Here is a 22,555-nt window from a genome sequence, read left to right on the forward strand (position 1 = left end):
GTACATACATGTCTTTGAAGAGAAGGAATCGAGCTGTTGAGCATCCTATTCATTTTACTTCTGAAAGTTTGTCAAAGAGAATATTGACAAACTGAATTTTGTTGTCATGTGGGTATGTTTGAAAGCCAACAACTGTACCCAGTGCTCCATTAACTAGTCCTTGGTCCACGTCAAGGTTACGTTTAAGCATTACTCTGCAATTTAAGGATAATTTTAATATCTTTTCCAAGCCTGCTGTGTTTGACATTGATTTCTCTAAACTATTTAGTCTTGCTGTGGCTTGGTCACACATGGGTAGTGTCATTCCATGTACATCTAGTTTGTCTGTGGCGCTAATTTCCATAATTGGTTGCATTTCTTTGCTTAACATTATTTCATTGAATTTGAAACAGCTTGCAAGAGTTGGCATTAAGGCCATACAATTGACATTTTTGTGGGCTAATTGTTCCATAACATCCGTAGCACATGCATTATCACCATAAAGTGCATGAATGTGCCGGGTTTTCAATATTGCTTCTGCTTCTCTAGAAAGTATACCAACTCTGATACTTTTTAAGATTTTGGCATAAGTGAGATCTGCAGATCGGCGATTGTTTTCTGTTAATTCTCTGTATTGGAAATGTTACCAAAGGTTGACATTTCCAATGCTGCCAACAGTTTTACGGCAGAATTTGTGTCCTAATGTTTTAAAAATAGGCTCACCTTTTACAGGTGTCAATTGAAGAAGATCTCCGAAAACAATGATGTGTTTTCCTGCAAAGAGCTCTTCATAGTTTGTTTTGAGTACTTCTTGTAATCTGAGGTCAATCAAAGCCAAAATTAGGTTGGACACCATGCTCACTTCATCTATTAGTAGCATTTTCATTTGTTTCAATACTCTGCATACTTCCATTGCCGCTTCTGCAGAAGGTTTGTGATAATCTAACTTGTTTTGGTGTTCTACTGGCAGGAGTAGTAATCGGTATAAAGTGAAACCACCTATGTTGTAGGCAGCTAAACCTGTGGGGGCAGTGACAACAGCTGACAGTTTGTTGTTTGTCAATTGTTGAAGGAACTTACTGATTTTGATTAGGAATGTTTTGCCAGAACCAGCTTCACCACTGACATACAATAGTATAGGTTTGTAATTTTGGAAGGTGCATTCTTTGTTTTCATGTTGCACACCATGTGCAATTTCTTTTGTTATTTCTTGAAAAATGCTACGTTGCTCTTTGTTTAGTTTTGATTGTAGTGTAGTTAAGTCTTCTTTATCTTCATAGTGACACATGGTGTTTTCTACTTCTATCATAGCTAATTCTGCCTCATTTGTTATTACTGGTTCTCCCAGTGGTTCTTGGTTTCCTGTGACAGAAGGTTGACTACTGTCAGGAGTGTCCTTATCTAGTTGGGCCTGGAGTTCCTCTTCGTGTTGCTGTTCATTGTGCAACATTGATTTTGTACTGTGCACAGTTTACATCAGTTATACTGCTTTCATTGGCTTTGAAAGCGTCTTCATATGAGTCATAGGTATCTAGTATGTCTTCTTCTTTTCTCCATGGTTTGAAGAGTTGTAGCAGGGACATGTGATATATTTCTTTATGTTGAGTAGTCTTTAATGACAATTTGATATGATTAATTAAATTTTGTTTGGTGAGTTTTACTAAGCTGCCATCAGAGTTTGTCACTTTGTATTTACGGTTTTGCTCATCAGGTTTTGTATTATTTTTGTATGTGTAGTTTTGGGCTATGTGGTATAGACACATGGTTTCCAAAGTGGTACTCCGGTTTGGGTAGTATGTGTCCAATAAATTGTTTTTTAAAATGTCTTGGCTGTTGGGATCATGTTTGGCTATTGTTTCTATATCTTCGTATGATTTTAGAACTCTTTTTCTAGATTTAGCTGGACCAAGACTTAGCCATACTATATTTGCAGATTTACCATACAATGCAGTACCAGTTAATCGATCAGCTGCTTCATAGGATCCAAATTCTCTATGGGACAGCATTTTTATGCCCAAGCTGTATAATTTCTGAGACACTGTTTTATCTGATGACAGGTCATTCCAGAGGTCTTGGAGCTCTGTCTTTTCTGATTTGGTTAAGTATGCTGTGACATATTGTGCAACTGCAGTAGAATTGTCTGCAATGTACTGCACATCTATGTTTGCATTCCACAAGTGGGCAATGATTGCATTGTAATCATTGATATATTTGTCTTCTTCTTATCTTTTTATGCAATATGTCTTTTTAGGTGACTTACCTTTAACACTATGTCTAACTGAAGACATGAGGTTGTTCCCTTGACCTGTATTTGTAACTGGTCTAGGGAAACCAAATCGGAATTTGGTGTAGTATTTTCCTTTGTTTTTGTATTTGCGACGACAATATTTGCCACATTTGTGTCTTTGGAATTTTAAGATTTTTGCATGAAGATCACTATTTGTGGATTCTGACATAATTTCACAAGTGACATATTTTTCAATAAACTGTAAAACAGTGGCATCACTCTCTTGACCAAATTTAGGAGCATCTTTAATCCATAAAAGCATGTGGACATGTGGCGCTCCTCTGGCTTGGTATTCTATTCTCCAAAAGAAGTGTTGCACTTCTCCAAGGGGAGGAACAGTTTTATTACAAATAAAATGTAGCATAGCAATGAAGCGATGGTGAAAATATCTAGAAACATTAACAGGATCCTGAGAACAAAGTTCTCCAGGTGTTAGTATATCTATGTTTGTTTTGTTTTCATTTGATATGCGTAGGAAAGCATGTAAATCTTCCCATGCATATTCTGCGCAACATAATGTAACAAACCAAGTGGGTGGGCCAAGGTTTCTGATCATACAACGTACATCTCCATGGCGTCGAAACCAGTATAGATTTGTAAGATTTGCCTGTAAAACCTCATCTTTTTGTTAAACTTTTTGTAATAATTGTGTGGCTGTCATATTTTGAAAGTGAGATCCTGATTTTAATATGTGTGCAACTCCGTAACATAAAGTTGCTAGTTCACTTTCAAAGAGTAGGTGGAATGTATTCCACATTTTGTCGAAATCTGGGATCTTCAGAATACATTCGTAATGAGCGAAACTCTGATGCTGATATTTGAAAAGGTCTATCATCGTATGTTCCTCCTTTGCCAGTAGGAAAGAGTAGAGGAAAAGCATGTGCTTCTATACTTTTTTCCCATATGCTGATTGGTGATCCTTTTGTTTGACGCATTTGGTACGTTTCCAGTGCATCTTCTATGGTGTCATTAGAGTGCAATGGGTGAATTGTATAATGGTCTAAAGTGTTTGCTATTGTATCAGGATCTAGGAGCTCAAATCGACCAGTTTCTTGTGTCTCTTGAATTATTTAAGTTGTATCTTTCAAGTTTTCTTCGATATTAATTTCTTTGTATTAATCATTATTCTGTTTGAGATATTGCAGGGCTTCTCTAACTTTATGTAAATCTACCAGTTGTTGCCAATTTTTTTTGTCTTTTGTAGGTACTCCATTTACCAAGATAATTAAAGATTGTTGCATTGGACGTTGCACTCCTAGAGTGTGCACATTTTCTTTTAGATCTAATGGTAAATACACTACTTTTCCACGAATACCTTTCACTAATTCAGAGGGAGGTAATTTTGCAATTTTTGGTTGAAGGCGTATTATTGCTTGAAATGGATGAACTGTTTGAATTATGATGCTCTCATATAAATTAAGTTGTTGAAGGAGTTTTGGTAGTGGATGTAATTCCAAGTTATTTGACATAGCGCGTGAAGGAGTTTGGTTGTTGTCAAGTTTGGTAGAGCAGTAACTGAAAATTATTATGGGGTCAGTTATTTCGTATTTGTTTTCTGCTATAAGGTAGAGAGCTAATTCAAACCATTTAGAATCTTCATTGTCTTCTATTTTGTATGAAAGATCTATAGTTTTTGTGTTACTTTTATAACACGTTCTGCGGCAACATACACACACGTGGTTTGGTACTTCAGCTGAAGTGCTTTGAAATTTTAGTATTTTTTTTTGTATGTGTGTAGTGAAAGGTTGCCATGTGCAGTGTGCAGATTTGTTACGAAGTTGGTTGACAGCTAATTCATCTTGTAAGTGGGTTTCATTTCCAACATTTTTTTTCTGTATATACTCGATTTCTTCTAGTAGGTATTTTGGTGTACCATGTATAAGAATGTTATTTAAATTGGCTAGTGCTAAAGCAGGACTTTTAGCATAGTACAGTTTATAAACTAGATTTCTTATACTTGCATGATGTGTTGATATCCTTTTGATATCATGGAAGGTTGTTTTGCAAGTAGGTCCTGATATGCAGGCCAAAGTATGTCCTTGCAGTCCTGTGTGCTTGCGTACTGGACAAGCATCCATATTTTACAGTATTTTACTTTTGATATTGACTTTGCTTTTCACATATTGATTGAGGAATAGGCGTAAAGATTTGAACATTTTTTTGGGAATGTTACACATTGACGTGCATGGCCATGTGTAAATTAGATGTTCTGATTCAGTCGAATGGAGGGATAAATCTAAGTTTTCAGGGCATATTTTTGGAGTACTTCTTGTTCCATTATGGTATTATTAACTTTTTCATAACCTCGACCACTGCTATGTATGGCAATTGTATTTGTTTGCTTTTGTTTGTACGCTTTCTTCATTAAAGTATGGTTCTGTGCTTGTAGTGTGACTCCATTCGCCTCCACAGATATTTAAGAAGTTTTTTCTGTTCACATTTCGTTTATTGAGAAGTCTTTTTTGAAATTTAGTTATCAGTTTTGTTAGTGGTTTAATTCTGTTTAACACAACAATAAATACGTTTCTTTTGAGAAGAATTGCACTGTCTATCAACGCTTCTAAGATTACTTTCCTACGATAGGTTTGAAGTGTTGAACCTGGTTTCTCTCCTGTTTTTATCAGATTTTGAAGGACTTTGTGACGGAACATTTTGGCTAATATACTTTTCTTGGTATGCTTACTTTTTTTTTTCAAGATTTATAGAAGACGTTTTATTTGTAGTGATAGTTGATTTTCTGTTAATAGTTTTTTGGGTCGTTTTACTTTGTGATAGAGGAGGCAAAGTTTTTGCACTAGAAACTTCTTCTGTTTCACAACATGACTATATTAGCTGTTGTGTTTCAATGTTTTTTACAAATTCTGCTATAGATGGGTGTTTATGTTGGAGACTTCTCTTTTCATTTGCTCTACTTCTGCGTCCCTTTTCTACGGAGTTGCTTTTTAGTGTGCATTCTTTAGCGTCTGTTGAAAAAAAATACAGAAGGTATATGGGTTGGGTTTTTCTGCAATGCACGTGTGTTGTGTGCATGATTGTTTGAGTAAGATGATAAAGATGTATGTAATGGTGTGTGATTGTGAATTGGGAAGTTGAACTACTAGGGATGGGTATTCTTCAATTAATGTGTTACTAAACTGGGGTTCAGATGACATAAAAAAGTAAGCTGGTGGTGTGGAGAAGAATAGATAATATAGGTAAAGCTATACAATTAAAACAGTTGTTTGTTCTATAACATCTTTATTCTAGCGGCTGAGTTGGGTAATTTGTGTGCCGAAAAATAGGAATTTGAAGGCCATTCTGACAGGAGATCACTGTTTAAGACGGGGGGGATGTTTGGTTAGAATGGTGCAGAATCTCTATTTTTAGGCACAGAAATACCATGAATGCACCGTACAGGGCGTGTGAGTTATAAATCAAATATTATGGTAACTATCTACTTACTTTTTTTTCAAAAATGAGTAGTTTGCTTCTTAGTTGTTCTTTGTAAATCAAAATCGGCTGCTTCTATTCAGGAGAATGGGCTTCACTGCAATTGTAATAGAAAGAAAATATTTATTTGATTGCGATATAGTACTGTTTTCATTTTAGACATAGATTTTTTTAAATTGAAATGCTCAGCGCCTTCCTGAAAACCATGAAAACTATATTATGACTAAGAGTAGGAAAGAAAATATCTTTACTATGGTTTGTGGAATTCATAATCTACCAACGTATACCACTATTCTTGTAACTAAGCTTTTCCACGTAATAGTGAGTCATTGTCATAGCCTGCTTTTGCACGTAACAGTGAGTGAATGTCATAGTCTGCTTGTCCTATATAAATGTATGTAAGTACTTATATAAACGAAAAAAATTAAAACCAATTATGTGTTTGTACAAATATTATTGTTTGAGATTTGATCATAATGTGTGTATATTATTTTGTGTGATTATATGTCGTGTATATATTTTATTTCGAAAATGTTAGTTTAATAGTATTTGCATGTGTGTGTGTGTGTATGAAGAAATTAAACGATATAAAGGTTTGTAAGTGACAGGTCATTTTAGGACAATGAAACAATGATCGTCCATTCATTTTCCAGATTATAGAAGGTAAAAGTCGGTTAGAAAATGTGTTCATGTACTGTGTAGAAAATATGCATACCTGTACTTTCTGTTCATGTATATGGATATGGACCAAGCTGCAAGTAGAAATATTGGAGATTTGTATAGTATTTCTCGTAGATCGTGGTTGTCAATGGTATGAGACTTGTACTCCGAGAGATACACCGTACATTTGTAGTGCTGCTCTATGATGATGCAGTTACATGTAGAGTTATTGGATTTGATTGGTGGATGGTCATGTGATTGCCTAGCTACATCTAATGAGGGAATGGCACAGAGAGTGAAATCAAAATGGTAGAAGGGCTGTACATGTTACGATACGTTCACGGACATGGCGGTAGTTCTAGGACACTGCGTATTACATCCGGAGAATTTGGGGAGGGGAGGTATGGAAATGAGATTGTATGAAGCAAGGGATTGGTCAGTAAAGTTTAGTGAGTGTGTTGTGCTAGGAGAGGTTTTCTCAGATGTTGTTTTTGCAGAGAGAAGAACAGATAGCTATGGCTGAGTGTTTCAAAACACAGATTGTATGGATTTTGGGAGACTCGTGGATTCATTGGTTGAAGGTGCATGCAGAAAGCTGTGGAGTATCTATAGATCTTGGATTCCCACATGTGCAAGTGCACTGGCATGGAGAGCGTGGAATGAAGTGGTTGGACTTGCTACCTCTCTGTGCAACTTTGAAGATAGAGGAACATCCAGACATAATTGTAATTCATTGTGGCGGGAACAGTTTAGGACATGTGTCTGGAATTTCTTTGCAATTTGCAATGAAAGAAGGACTTCAGAAGATAATGGACATGTTTCCAAACTCTAAAATAATGTTTTCACGGATTGCGCAGAGACAAGTGTGGCTTCGTTCTTTCTCATGTGGTCCACAAATGGAGAAAGCAAGGCTTAATGTTAATAAGGCTGTTTGTGCCTTCCTAAGAGATTTTGACATGTACTCTTTTAACAATGAAAATATTTTGTTTCGTAGTACATACATTTTTCGCAAAGATGGAGTCCATCTTACTTATGCTGGTAATCAGATTTTTCTGAGAAATGTACAAAATGCATTGCAACCTTTTTTAGAAATACAGCATTCGTTTTGAAGTACGTCTTACGTAGTTAAAATGTTTTACATTCAAACACCTCCCAAAGGCTGTTTTCAGAGCCACCACTTCCTGTTAGAGAAAAATGCATTGGTTTTAATAGGGTAGCAATGCAATTGTTTTTCTGTTCGTGGACCGTCCACGGACTTTCACGAAATGCAAATGGCTATGCTTTATGTATCTTCACTTCTATTTTTTAACTGTGAAAGGCGGCTCTGAAAAGAGCCTTATTTTATTTTTTGATTTTTGTTATTTTGTATTTTATTTGTTCTTTTTTATACACGACACACTATGAGAGGAGGGAAAGCAGGGTAAAGGGAGGGGGACACCAACCACAGAGATACGAAAGGGCGAGCTGAGAGAGGAAGATGTAGAGTGGGTTTTATTTCGGTAGTGAGCAGGTCTTCTGGTGCTCTGAGACGATTGTCTCAAAAGCACTCCGGAGTCGTTCCCCCCTGCAGAGTACTGTGTCACAGTACACACATACAACTGTGACCCTCGAAAGGTAAGGGTCATCGGAATTCTGTATGGCCTGTGAGGCAGCTTGAGGAAGACGCTGTCCCACAGAGTTGTTCCTTGTGGTGACAGGATCAGGTGCGGAGGATGAAGTAGAGGCAATCAACCTACTACGCTTCTCGCAGGGTACAACCTTGCGAATGGCCCCAGTGTGGAAGAGCGCAGGTGTCGCTTCATGGTAGTCGTCCCAAAGCTATACGAACCATGGTTCCCGCGACTGAGTACCATTTTGCACTCATTACAGGTGACACAGTTCGCATGAGATTTAGGACCGTTTCCATGAATGGTAAACAATCGCCACACCCAAGATTCACGCCGAGGGCGGGTAGTAGAGATTTCCTCTACCTCATTCTCGTCATCCTCTTCTTCCTCCTCTGTATTCTCACACCTGTTCCTCTCTTCAGGCCCTTGGGGAAATGGTGGTGGTGGAGGGGTTGGGGTGGCGCTGAGGCAGATGTAGCACCATGTGGTAATAGTCGAGCCATGGATGTCATAGGCTTGGAGATGGAAATCTCAAAATCTGTAAAGTATGCAGCAAAATGCAGTGTGCTCTGTGGAATAGTCAGAAACACAATGAGAATGCGCTCTAGGGCGTGGTCTTATATCGGGGTGCTTGTGTGCGGGTCGCAGACATGCGCGCCGTCCGCAAGACAGATCGAATATCAAAAAAGGTTCAAAAAGTCACAAAAACTATGTGGAAAGTTAGGATTAGTATGTGGGATTTGTGGTATGGTGACTTTTTAATGAGAAATATTGTGGATTACTTGGAAATGTACTTTTAAACTGGTCAGGGACACGAACAGTGTCCGCATTTAGTGCACGAGATGAGCTTGGGCGTGGTCACATGATTGTTTTGTGAGCATGTTTGCTAAGGTAGCGGTCGTCTGCAGGACACCCAATGTACGGACATTGTTTTGTGCATGCGTGTTGATGTTCTGCGGACAGTGTTCGGGTCCTGAACTAATTAAAAGTGCGTCACATGTAAAACGAACAGTTACGGACAGCCGTTTGTTCTTAGCACAGTTTAATTTATTTGCTAACAATACGGACAAACATAGCGTTTCAAGCACACCTCCATTTTCATTTATTTACGAACAATTCAGGACACCATGAGTGTTCTTAGAACAGTTTCTGTTTGCTATCAAACAGTACAAATAGGCATAGTGTACTTAAGGACACCTCCATTTTCGCTTATTTACAAACATTTCAGGACACTACGAGTGTTCTTAGAACATTTTCAACTTGCATGAGAACATTACGGACAGATGTAGTGTCCTCAGGACAGTCACATTTTCGTTTCTTTACGAACATTTCCGAACAACCGCGGTGTCCGTGGACACCTAAATTGGTTTTATCACAAGGAACTGAAAGTAATTACAACACAATATAAGAAACGTAACTTTTTATATATATATACAATTATGACTGGGAAGGTGAGGCAGAAACGGAAACAAAAACAGGAGAATTAGGGATTTCTAGATAACTGGGATCAGGTGAAGAAGGGAAGGAAAGCTCATCAAAACGCTTTGGTCCATAGACAGGGTTTGGGGTTAACTGTGTGGGATAGGGTGAGGGGGGACAAGTGCAGGTTGGACAATGGTGTGCTGTTGGGGGTTTCACATAATTTTCCAAAGTTTTTCAAATCCATAAAATTTTGCATAAGGTCGTCCATTTTCTGATTAATCTGCTGTAGAGTGATATCCTCTGATTGTTGTTGTGAGATGCTTGGAATTTTTGTATGGTCTGTAATAAAAAAAATGTATATGTTAAATGTATACAGAATAATATTTATTAATTGGTTTATATAGTAAAGTGTGTACCATTAGGTGGACCATTTTCTAACATTTCCTCTCATGGGAAATGCTCCTCTAGCCAGTCGAGAGTACTACACATTTCTGTGAGAAAACAAAAAAGTAATATGTTTTTTTTTCTAATATAGAAAGTTTATAAATATATGAGTAAAAAGAAGTGCACTTACTATGTCTGGTGAGATATTTAATCAGTAGTGTGTACGTCTGGTCTTGCTGTTGGTTGTGGAGTGTCTGTGAGGTAATTATGGGAAGCCACTTTATCTTCTTTTGGTATATTCCATTTTAAAACATATTGTATTTACATGAATGGTTAGTGTGTTACATATATGGGTAACATTTTTTAAGTATTACTACATATACTTTGTATGTGTGCTGCTTTGTGAATTTGTTAAATGTTCCTATGTTATGAAATAACTATAACACATACCCCCCAGAGTTTTTAGGTGGCGGTACTGTTGTCCAAACATGTCTGCGGACCGTCAAATTCAGTAGAAAGGGTTCAGTATGTTCCATATTATATGTACATAAAGTCAAAGTTATTATTGTTAAGTTGTGCTACTATAAAACTATGGAATTCAGTGAAAAAACTTTGTTAAAGGGATGTTATGGTTAAGTTGCGCTACTAAAAACCTATGAAATTCAGTGAAAAAACTTATTTAAAGGGATGTTATGGTTAAGTTGCGCTACTAAAAACCTATGAAATTCAGTGAAAAAACATTGTTAAAGGGACGTTATGGTTCAAAGTAAAACCGAAAAACCCCTAAAATTCGGCAGTTATGGTAAGAGAAGCAACCATAACTCGCGCCGCCACCGTGCACTGCTAACACTAACACCCAGGACATCAAAGATGACATCACAAATATCATTGATGACATCACTGATGACATCACATGTGCATTTACCATTCATGAAAAGTCTGTACAAGGGATTCTTAGTGTAATGTTAATAAAAAAAGTGTCAAAGATTATTGGAATACATATCAAGTTCTAATCAGTGCATTAAGCTATGCATTGATATAAATAGCATTCTATTATTAACTTCAATCCAGTATACTAAGGTACTCATGTAGAAACATAGGCATTGTGTGCAGCATACATGATGGAGGTGCAATATTCATAAGCTTGCCATGTTGAATATTGAAATGATAACTGTTTTCATATTAGAGTTTTGCGTACAGTGAAACTTGTGATAAATAGGTAATAAAACCCACTTACTACATAATTGCATTATTATACACAAATCACAAAGAGACAACACCACATACAAATATGAATATATACAAGGGAATTGAAGTAGGAAAAAGAAACAGCAATAGTAGCAGAAAGTGTTCATAACCTAACTGATTACCTTTATGCAGAGAAATGATTGCTCTGTTTCAAAGCTGTTACTTACCCTATCTATATATATCACATGATGTGTCTGGACCCCAAGGAAAATAGTGTGAGTACAACATATAAAAATATGAGCATATACAGGGAAAGTACAGTAATAAAAAAAACATCAAAAGTATCAGAAAGTGCTGATAAATTTACTGATAATTTTAATGCACAAAAAGGATTGCTGTCTTTCAAGGTTGTGACTTCTCCTATGTATATGTTTCATATGATATGACTGGACCATAAAGGACCATAAAGGAATTATTCTAAGAACATACTTGAAGGACAAGTCTACGAATATAGTAATTTACAATTTTTAGTTCCTGACTGTTACTGAAGAAAATCATGTGGCCTAGATATGTCAGGAAAGGAAAAAAAGGGGAGTCAGACATGTGATGTCAGACATTTGTGATGTCACTTTTGATGTCCTGGGTGTTAGTGTTAGCAGTGCACGGTGGCAGTGCGAGTTATGGTTGCTTACCTCACCATAACTGCCGAATTTCAGGGGTTTTTCGGTTTTACTTTGAACCATAACGTCCCTTTAACAACATTTTTTCACTGAATTTCATAGGTTTTTAGTAGCGCAACTTAAAAACTTTGTTAAAGGGACGTTATGGTTCCTAGTAAAACCGTAAAACCCTTGAAATTCGCCAGTTAGGGTAAGCTAAGCAACCATAACTCGCGCCACCATCGTGCACTGCTAAGACTAACACCCAAGACATCAAAGATGACATCACAAATGTCATTGATGACATCACTGATGACATCACATGTCTGGCTCACTCTTTTGTCTTTTGCTGACATATCTAGGCCACATGGTTTTCTTCAGTAACAGTCAGAACCTAAAAAAAATATTTTATTTTTAGACGTATGCTTCAAGTAGGTTCTTACAGTAATTCCCTTAGAGTCCAGTCACATCATATGAAACATATACATAGGGGAAGACACAAGCTTGAAAGACAGCAATCCTTTTTGTGCATAAAGATAATCAATAGACTTATCAGCACTTTCTGATAGTTCCGTTGTTTTTTTATGGCTGTACTTTCCCTGTATATGGTCATATTGTATACATTGTGCTCACACTACTTTCCTTAGGGTCCAATCACATCAAGTGATACATATACATAGGGTAAATAGCAGCTTTGAAACAGTAATCATTTATTTGCATGAAATAATCAGTTAGGTTATGAATTGTTTCTGCTACTACTTGTGCTTTTTTGCTAACTTCACTTTCCCTGTATATACCCATATTGGTATGTGTTCTTGTCTCTTTGTATTTTGTCTATAGTAATGCAATTATGTAATACATGGGTTTTATTAGCTACTTATTACATATTTCACAGTACACAAAAATCTATTAAGAAAACAATGATCATTTCATTATTCAACATATTAACATTACGAATATTATACCTTCATCGTGTACTCTGCACACAATGCTATGTTTCTGCATGAGAAGCTTAGTATACTAGATAGAACCCCATAATAGAATGCTATTTATATCAATGCATCGTTCAATGCACTAATTAGGGTATGATATTTATTGCAATGATCCTTGACACTTTTTTCGCAACATTATAATAAGAATCCCTTGTACACATATTTCATGAAAAGTACATACACATGTGATGTCATCAGTGATGTCATCAATGACATTTGTGATGTCATCTCTGATGTTGTGGGTGTTAGTCTTAGCAGTGCACGGTGGTGGCGCGAGTTATGGTTGCTTAGCTTACCATAACTGGTGAATTTCAAGGGTTTTTCGGTTTTACTTGGAACCATAACATCCCTTTAAAATCAGCAGGGTACGTGTATTCCAGGGGTGCGCAGGAACTATCATATGCGATTCCATCAGGGCACGTGTATTCCAGGGGTGCGCGGGAAGTATCACACGCAAAATCAGCAGGGTACGTGTATCTCAGGGGTGCGCGGGAAGTATCACACGTGATTCCATCAGGGTACTTGTATTCCAGGGGTGCACAGGAAGTATCACACGCAAAATCAGCAGGGTACGTGTATCTCAGGGGTGTCCGGGAAGTATCACACGCGATTCCATCAGGGTACATGTTTTTCAGGGGTGCGCGGGAAGTATCACACGCAATTCCATCAGGGAGCGTGTATTTCAGGGGTGCACGGGGAGCACTACACGTAAATTGGCCATGTGGGTCCTCCCAGCTGTTCCCTCTACACCCTCCAAGGCCCCTGCAGCCAGCCCACACCACAGGGGACCACCCTGCACCCCTGCCCATGTCCCTCAGGCAGCCCATCAACCATGGCCATGACCCCCAGCCAAGCCACATGTCACCTTGCACTACTGATCAACAATGCATGTTTCCCAGCACTCTCACCCCCCAGCACTGTGGGGCACTTGCCAGCAGGCCCCCACACATGTCCAACTCATGTCCCCCTGCACCCCCACCCCCCAGCACTGTGGGGCACCCTCCACCAGGCCCACACTCATGTCTCCCTGCACCCCCACCCCCCACCAGTCAGGGGCACCCTCCACCAGGCCCCCACTCATGTCCAACTCATGTCTCCCTGCACCCCCACCCCCAGCATCCAGGGGCACCCTTCACCAGGCCCCCACTCATGTCTCCCAGCACCCCCACCCCCCTGCATCCAGGGGCACCCTCCAAAAGGCCCCCACTCATGTCTCCCTGCACCCCCACCCCCAGCACTGTGGGGCACCCTCCACCAGGCCCCCACTTATGTCCCCCTGCACCCACACCCCCCTGCATCCAGGGGCACTCTCCACCAGGCCCCCACTCATGTCTCCCAGCACCTCCACCCCCCTGCATCCAGGGGCACCCTCCACCAGGCCCCCACTCATGTCTCCCTGCACCCCCACCCCCACCAGTCAGGGCCACCCTCCACCAGGCCCCCACTCATTTCCAACTCATGTCTCCTTGCACCCCCACCCCCCAGCATCCAGGGGCACCCTCCACCAGACCCCCACTCATGTCCCCCTGCACCTCCACCCCCCAGCACTGTGGGGCACCCTCCACCAGGCCCCCACTCATGTCCAACTCATGTCCCCTGCACCCCCACCCCCCCAGCACTGTGGGGCACACTCCACCAGGCCCACACTCATGTCTCCCAGCACCCCCACCCCCCCAGCATCTAGGGGCACCCTCCACCAGGCCCCCACTCATGTCTCCCTGCACCCCCACCCCCAGCATCCAGGGGCACCCTGAACCAGGCCCCCATTCATGTCTCCCAGCACCCCCACCCCCCTGCATCCAGGGTCACCCTCCACCAGGCCCCCACACATGTCCCGCAGCAAACATGTCATCACAATCTAGATCCCTGGCCCTTATGGTCAGCCTCCAAATGCCAAACACCCACCCGAGTATTGCATCCACCCACTTAGAAATGGAAATAGCATGATAGAACCCCAATTGCAAGTTTGGAAATGAACACATGTCCCTCACATACACACAATGGATGTCAGTGAATATCAAAACCCATATCATGATATGCATGAAACCAATGAGATGATACTACACATTGAAGTTTGAAGAAAAAATATGTATTAAAAGCAACATAAATTGAATCAAAAATAAACAAACAAAAATGGGAATTTAAAAAAAAAAAACAGCATGTCCGTGAAATAATGCAAAACCACAAATCATAATCCAAAGGAAAGGTGTCCAAAGTCACAGTCCACAAAAGTAAATCCAATGGAAAATTAAAATCGAAAACCATTGCTGCATGGGTAAATCATAAAAAAAAAAGAAAATCCAACACTCAACTATATACAGATAAACAATCCAGGGTCCATGATCCCAACAGAAGAAATGAAACCTATCTAATAATACTACCTAATAAAAAAAACTATATACAAAAATGTGGCCCATTGTCCAAAAGGTCCAAAAAAAATGCAAAACCAAAGGAAACCTAACACTAACTACAGAACTATTTACAAGGGCAGATGGCTAGTCCGACGGCTCACTTCGGGATGTTCCGGGCCAGGGCATCATCGAACTCCTGCTCAATGTCCCGGAGGCGGTCCTCCTCCATGGCCCCGAGGGTCCGCAGGGCCGTCGACATGTTCACCTCCAACTCCCTGCGGATTGCCTCGAGGCACTCGGCCCGCCTCAGGGCCCTCCGCATGGAGTTCTCTGCCCTGACCATCGTGAGCCGTGCCTCTTCCGCCCGCTGCCACTCCGCATCTATGGCGTGGCCCAACCGCTGCGACACGGAAGACACTTCCCGTCCTGGGTCCTCCTGCCCTCCGGCCGATGCCTGCCCCTCCGATGTCGAAGGCCCGAGCCATCATGGCTCCCACCTCGTTGCTGCTGCTGCTGGGCCTCTGCCCGTGCCCTGCCTCCTGCTGCCTGCACATCCTCCACTGGCTGGGGTACAGTCGTTGATGTGGACACCCCTGCTGGATGTCCGACTCCCGACTGTGGCAGGGATGACTCCTCCACCAGCCTGGCCGCACCGTCAGAGGCAGTTCCACAGAGCACCCAGGTGACTAATGGGTGGGAAGATGGCACGGAGGATGATGGGCGCATAGGGGGTTCCGTTGAGGAGGAGGTCTGAGCAAGCCCCATCAAACGGATGAATCCGGCCTGGGTGACCTGTCCCAGTAGGCCGACGCGGTCAACGAGCCATTCCAGATGACGTGCAGTGTCCTCATGAAAAGACTGCAGGTCACCTCGCATGGCCCGTTGACACAACGACACACCAGTCAGGACAGGCTCAACCTGGACCCGGATAGCCACGTCTGCATGCAGAGGAAGGCCAGTTGTTGTGAGCTCATCCCCTGCCTGAAAACGGGTCTGGACGTAGGCATCCCTGCTGGTGCAAGATGATGCAGTGACAGGATCAGGGACAGGATTGCACACAGGCACCTCTGCGGCGGCCTGTGCTGCCTCCTGTCCCTGGACCTGCACTGCACCACTAGCACCAGTGGAATCCCCACTTCCAGACCGCGTCTCTGTTGCTTGCACGGCCTCCTCCTCCACCAAACCCCCCACCAACCTGGATGACTCTGTGCCATCTTCTCCCGTTGGGCCCTGTGGGGTCCCAGCTGCCCCTTCTGCTGCCGAGGAGTGCAACTCCAACCTCCGCCTCTTGGACCTCCCCCCGGCAGCTGCGGCCTGGGACGCGGCACCGGACTCCTCACTCCCTGACGAGATCACAACCTGGGAGGGGAGCCGGGCCTTGCGTCTCCGGCTGGCGGTGAGATCCCCGCCGCTGTGCTCCACAGCACCTTCTCCGCCCTCTTCATCAGTTGACGCTGCAGACAGGGAGAAATAAAACACAGGCATCAGGGCACTGTACAATGGACACATACACACATGACAGTTGTACATGAGTGGCATTGGCAAACCTCAGACATGGCATCACAATCGCCAACACACATGTCATTTCAACTTGCACACATGAGCCATACCACAGCCATATCGCAACTGCCAGCACCATCCATACACATACAATAGCATGAGCAGGCAAAGGTGAGCCAGACATCACATGCAACACAGGGAGTGCACTACACATGCACACACACCACCACACTTGCATGCATGTGTACACCTCTGCCAACTGTCGCAGTGTTCAGATGGGCATCCATGTCACATCTGCCAATCAGGCTTCCACATCCCGCTGTCACATGCATCCATGTTGCATCACTGTTGCACCCTTGTCAAATACACACACATGCACATGTACACAGTGCTGATACATGCAGCTGAAAACAACTTCCATGTGTGACATCACGAACATGACTACTTACATACACATTCATCCAAACATGTGTGCACACACAACTGCATTTGGCATGCAAGCCTACACACACAAGCACCATCCATGTCTCACACATGACAGCCCTCGCATGTGTTAGCCTCACGGCCCTGTACACCCCCACCCATACTCGGCCCCATACAAACAGATGTGCAACCTGCACACTACTGGCACATCACCACATGCACAGCTTACAATCATGATGCATGTACACTTACCGCTCGACTCCAGACGGGTCTGCCTCTCAAGGACCTGGACGTGGAGCACTGGGGATATGCGTTCCAGGACCCTCATCTGATCGTCCGACAAGTGGCCCCGGCGCCCCTTAGCATCCACTGCCTTCAAGCGGCGACGGGCCTTGTTCAGGGTCCTGGACCTGAAGTCCTCCCAGCGCTTCTTGACATGTTGGAAGTCGCGGACTGCCACCCCCTCTGCGGCGATGGCAGTCACGATGTCCGTCCAGATCCGAGTCCATCCTTCCTTGTCGGCGCGCAAACTTCCGAAGAGGGCATCATACTGCCCCAGGACTTGCTCCACCAGGACACCAACTTCGGTGGCAGTGAAGCTAGTGCCCCTCTGCCTCTCTGGCCGGGGGTTGTCAGTGGTGCCAGATGTTTCAGTGCCCGACATGACAACCCCAGAGGCAGGAGTGAGTGGGCAACTGGGTCCTGGGGCTGGGCTGTGGAGCGATGGAATCCCAGTCGGGAGTCTTCGGTTCCAGCAGGGGTGGTCACAACAACAGCACCCCTGGCTGATGTGCAGGCAGCAAATGGCAGGGCACGTGGGCAGCAGGCAATCAGGCAGCAGCAGATGGCAGGTGGGAGTGTGCTCGGGGCTCTGGGGGGCAGTAATTCGGTCTTCTGGGCAGGAGCGTGGTCTTCCGTGTGCTTACGTGTGGCCAGCTTGATACGGAGTGATTTGGCACGTGAAAATACAGCACGTCTGTGTGTAATTCGAGGAAAGGGCCTTAGCGCGTAAGCGCGTCAGCACACGTACGCAAATTCATTGGCCCAAAGGCCAACAGCGCGTATGCGCGTCTGTGACGTGCGTGCGCGGGCGTTTCCCTGTACACGGGTGCATGTTACACGTCCAATGACTGCACGTCAGAGTGTCAGCGCGTGTAATTGGAGGATGGGGCCTTAGCGCGTACACGCGGAAGTGACGCTGGACGTGTGGGCATGTTTAAAAGGTACGTGTAGAACGCCTTTTCCTTGTACGTGCTTTTCGTGGAGAGCAAGTGGGTGAAATCTGTACTTCTTGTCGGTTCACACAGATTTACTTCATGGCGTTCCAAGTTCGTACTCCCTGTTACCTCTGACAGCTTTTTCTCTTCTTGTCTTTTTCCTGGGCCTGTTTCCTCAAACAGCGTTCACTTCTCCTGTTGTCCTGTCTCCTCAGACAGCGTACAATTCTCCTTTTGACGGGGGTGTTGCCAACGCGCACACACGCGTATTTTACACGCAATTTTTCCTGGCAGACGGTGAGTTGTGCACGTATTTGACATCTGTGCTTGCCCCGTTTGTTGCCTACCCCTTCAGAGGTCAGTCTAGGCTGCGTGTGACATGCATACGTTCATTTTTGTGTTTCTGGGTGCCACAGCATAGTGCAGGGTTTTTTTTCCACGCACGTGGTCTAGGAGGGGTTGCATGTATAGTATCTCCCTTTTTCGGGGTGCCTGTGCATTGCGTGACCCGTCATCTTCCCCCAGGGGTCACATACAGCCTTGCTAGAGTATTAGGGTACGAATTCCATCTAGTACCCTAACCCTTTGACCCCCAATTGCTCAGGACAATAGTTTACTGCAACTCCCATACGCACAACAACATCAGTGCCATGGTTGGGAGGCGAGCACGTGGTAAGGGTGGCAAAGGTGGGCGAGCCACAAGAGGTGGCCGTGGTGGATACGGTAGGGGACGTGGCCAGGACTTGCACGGTGCCCCTAGCCCCCAATGTGTGGGTGACCAGTCAGGGACACCCATGCCCCCCCCCTGGTTGAGGGTAACGCGGCTGACACCATCCCTGCTCAGCCCTTGTTGGACCAGCCCATTGTGGCACCAGACCTGGCACTGGGTGACTCCATGGCAGACTTCCAGGTCAGCAGGTCTAGGCCACGTGTGGCGGTGCACGTTGGTGTCACCAGCCCACGTGGATCAGGGGTAGCTTTGTCATCTGCTGCCCCGAGTAGGAAGGGGGCGGAGGCTGCAGGGGCAGCTGCGGCTCCATCCACCCAAGCGCTGAGTGTCCCAGCCAGGACAGTGTCGGTCCTAGTCCATCCTGCTGAAGTTCCCACTGACCACATCACACTTCAGCTAATGCCTGCACCAACTCCCATGGTGAGTGTTCATTCCCACACTCCTAGTCCACAAGTCCACCAGGGCTCCTGCCCCTAGTGTCCAGAGCGGCTTAGGACACTCAGTATCATCACCACCTTCCAAGTGGAAGAGGAAGAGTGCTTGTCCAGTACAGGCTGATGCCCCAGACACGGCTACACAGTCCGGCCCACCAAGGAAGCCCTGCTTCAATCAGGTCGAACTTGATGCACTTGTGGAGTATGTGTCCGCACATGACAGCGAAATGGTGATTACTGCAGGATGCAAGACCACACCTACACAACGTCAGGCACACTGGCAGACCATTGCGGAACTCATAAGTGCTCTTGGATTCATGAGGCGCACAGCTAATGATTGCTACAAGTGCTGGAATGACCTTAAGCGCAGGGGAAACAAAAAGCTGGCCTCAAGTCATGCCGCAACTCTAGTGACTGGAGGTGGGTCTCCGGCAGAGGACATAGAACTCACTCCACAGGAGTATGTTGCTGGGACCTACGTCACGGAGGAACAGATCCAAGGCATGGGAGACCTGCCAGATTACGAGGCATTGTCCGGTGAGTGCACATGCATGTGTGTGTCATCCATGTGCATGGCGTGTGTGTGAGTGCTTCTGATTGAGTGCCAGGTGAGGAGGTGTGTGCCTGAGGGGTTTGGGTCACCCATGTGCTTCATCCAAAACATTCTGCGCACCAGGATTTGGGTGTTGCAGTATCCCTTCTGGCAACAGTAGACATTCAGCCCAACCTCACGCCAGTTGCCCTTGAATTGTCATCTTGCCACAACATAGTTGCATGTTATTCTGTGTTCATTCAGGCTGATTGTCTGCATTCCACCACTTTCACTAGGCATTTTTCAGTCCTATTGTCACATGTGTGACATGGCTAGGGTACATGCCATCTGTGTGATGGCATGTGTCATGTATGTGTATCGGACATGCCATTCACAGGCCAATGTGTGATGGCACTGCTAGGCAGCATGCAGCAAATTTGTTGGTCTTCCATCATGGTGTCATCAATGTGTGCCATTTGCCTTCCCTTCATACGCAGTAACAGTGCATGCATGGGAGGGTTATAGTCATGTGGGACATGTGTCAATGAAGTACTGTTTCTGTTGCTTCTCAGCCCTAATTGTGTTCCATGTTGCTAATGCCTGTTCCCATTTCTTTTCTTTCATGTCTTTGCAGGGGATGACGCACTTGATACTGCTGGGGTTGTGGAGATGGTGCAGACGCAGGAGGGGTCTAAGGGCCGACCGGGCACCAGTGAGGGACGTGGTGTGGTGGTGGGTGAGAACCCACACTTGCTGCAGGCCGTCATCTCAAGGGGTGTCTCTGGATGCTCCTCCCCCGAGCTCTATTCAGGTGTCAATTCGGATGATGAAACCTATGTGCCGTCGCAGGTAAGTGTCTCTGGGAGGGATTTTGTACTGTCCAACCCACCTGCACCAGGGGTAGAACCCACAATGGGGATGTCAGTGTTGGTAGGTCAGCCTTTGGTGGTTACGGATGCAGGGTCACACTCCGCTACATCTGATCCTGTTCCTGGGCCAGCAGATCAGAGGGGGAATGCAGTCCTGCAGCCTCAGGCAGTGCCGGCACAGCAAGGCGCAGTTCGCCTTGCCCCAGACAGGTGTGGTGCCCGCCGACGCGGTGGCCGTACGCCACCTGGCAATACCACATGGGAGCAATCCATATATGGTATGGCAAACCAACAGGCAGCATCAACTGAGATGATGGCTCAGGCCATGGATAGCGTGGCCACTTCCATTGTCCCCCAAGAAAGGCTATTTGAACAACTACAGCAGACAACAGACTCCATTAGCCAGTCACAAAGGGAGGACATGTTGGCATCCAACAGGGACAGGCGGGCGGCACTGGAGACTCTGCGGGAAGCCATTTCCATTGAGTCCCAGGGCCACAGGGAAGCCCTGAGGGTGGAACTCCGTCAGCTCAGGGCAACTCTGGTTGAGCTTGAGGCTTCAGCTAACACGAGGACAGAACAGCAGCTGGAGCGGCTCACACGTACGCTCTCAGCTGAGATGCAGGCAACTAGGGCGGAGGTCCGGGCATCCCGTTAGTTGTTGCATGGGGACCTCCGCACAATTATCCTCCAGAACCAGACCTTCCATACCCGCATGCTTGCTGCCATGGAGGACCAGACTAGGGCTTTGCGTGGGCTGCCTCCCATAGTGCCACCACCTCCTGATGCAGCTGCAGAGGGTGAGGAGAGCGACAGCAGAAATTATCCCACAATAGGGTAGCCGTGCAGGCCATGAGCCAATGGAGGTGTTTTTTTTTCTCGCAAGATCCACACAGGTGGGTTTTGGTGTGCACGTTGTCCTCGGACCTCCTGGGTGGCCTCCCCCACCCCCGCCCATTAATGGCCATTTTTTATTTTTGATTCTTTTTTTTGATTTTTGATTTTTGATTTTTTGGACAGTGTGTTTCCTTGTGTGGCTCCCGTGGGCAGACGCTGTATTGTGGCTGGGCACATGCAGGCTTGTCCTGAATTTGGGTCCGATGCTTCGGTTTGTGTGACACACACCCCTCCTGCTTCCCGTTTCCATGGGTTTGCAAAGGGTGTACCCAAGTGACATTGACTTACACGGTGATGTTGGACTCCCATTTGATGTGTGGGCAGTCTGTAGTCAATACTGTGTATACATTCCTAGTGCATATTGTTGTTGTATTGTACACTGCATGGTGTATTGATATGTGCCTCTGCATCCATCTCATCCTCCTAATTTGCAGGTCCATTTCTCATGTCTTCACAAGGTGGTCTACTTTGGGACTGGAGTCCATGTTGTAAGCAGTGCACCTACACTCTTGCGTGGCGCTAACACTGTATACTTGGAAGTGTTCGAAGTGCTGCCATTATCAGGTAGTGAGGCTACCAATTTTTTAAGTCCGTACTGTCATGTTTATGGTAGGTTGGAGGTTGTGTAGGTGATTGGTATTCTTGGTAAGTATTTGGTAATGTGTGTTGTTGGTCCTGCATTACTGTTAGCATTTCATATGTGGCCAGTTTCCATTAGGGACACTGTAGTTGGTGACACTTGGGGAATGTTGTGGGGATTCATTTGTTTGCTCTTACATTGCATGACATGCCATGGTGTGTTGTGTGGCCATGCCGGGGAGGGGTTGGGTGACATGGCACTGTTCTCATGTTGTATTTTGCAAGTGGGTATTCATTTTTGCTGCATGGAAGTGTGTCTTTTGATGACACTGCATTGGTGGTGTTTGTGTAGGTAGGGATGCACACATTGGTACACTTCCAGATGAACAATCTCAGACTGCTATGGTTCTGACAGT

This window comes from Ambystoma mexicanum, chromosome 6p (assembly GCF_040938575.1).
Source record: "Ambystoma mexicanum isolate Mex_15411 chromosome 6p, UKY_AmexF1_1, whole genome shotgun sequence".
Classification (NCBI taxonomy): domain Eukaryota; kingdom Metazoa; phylum Chordata; class Amphibia; order Caudata; family Ambystomatidae; genus Ambystoma; species Ambystoma mexicanum.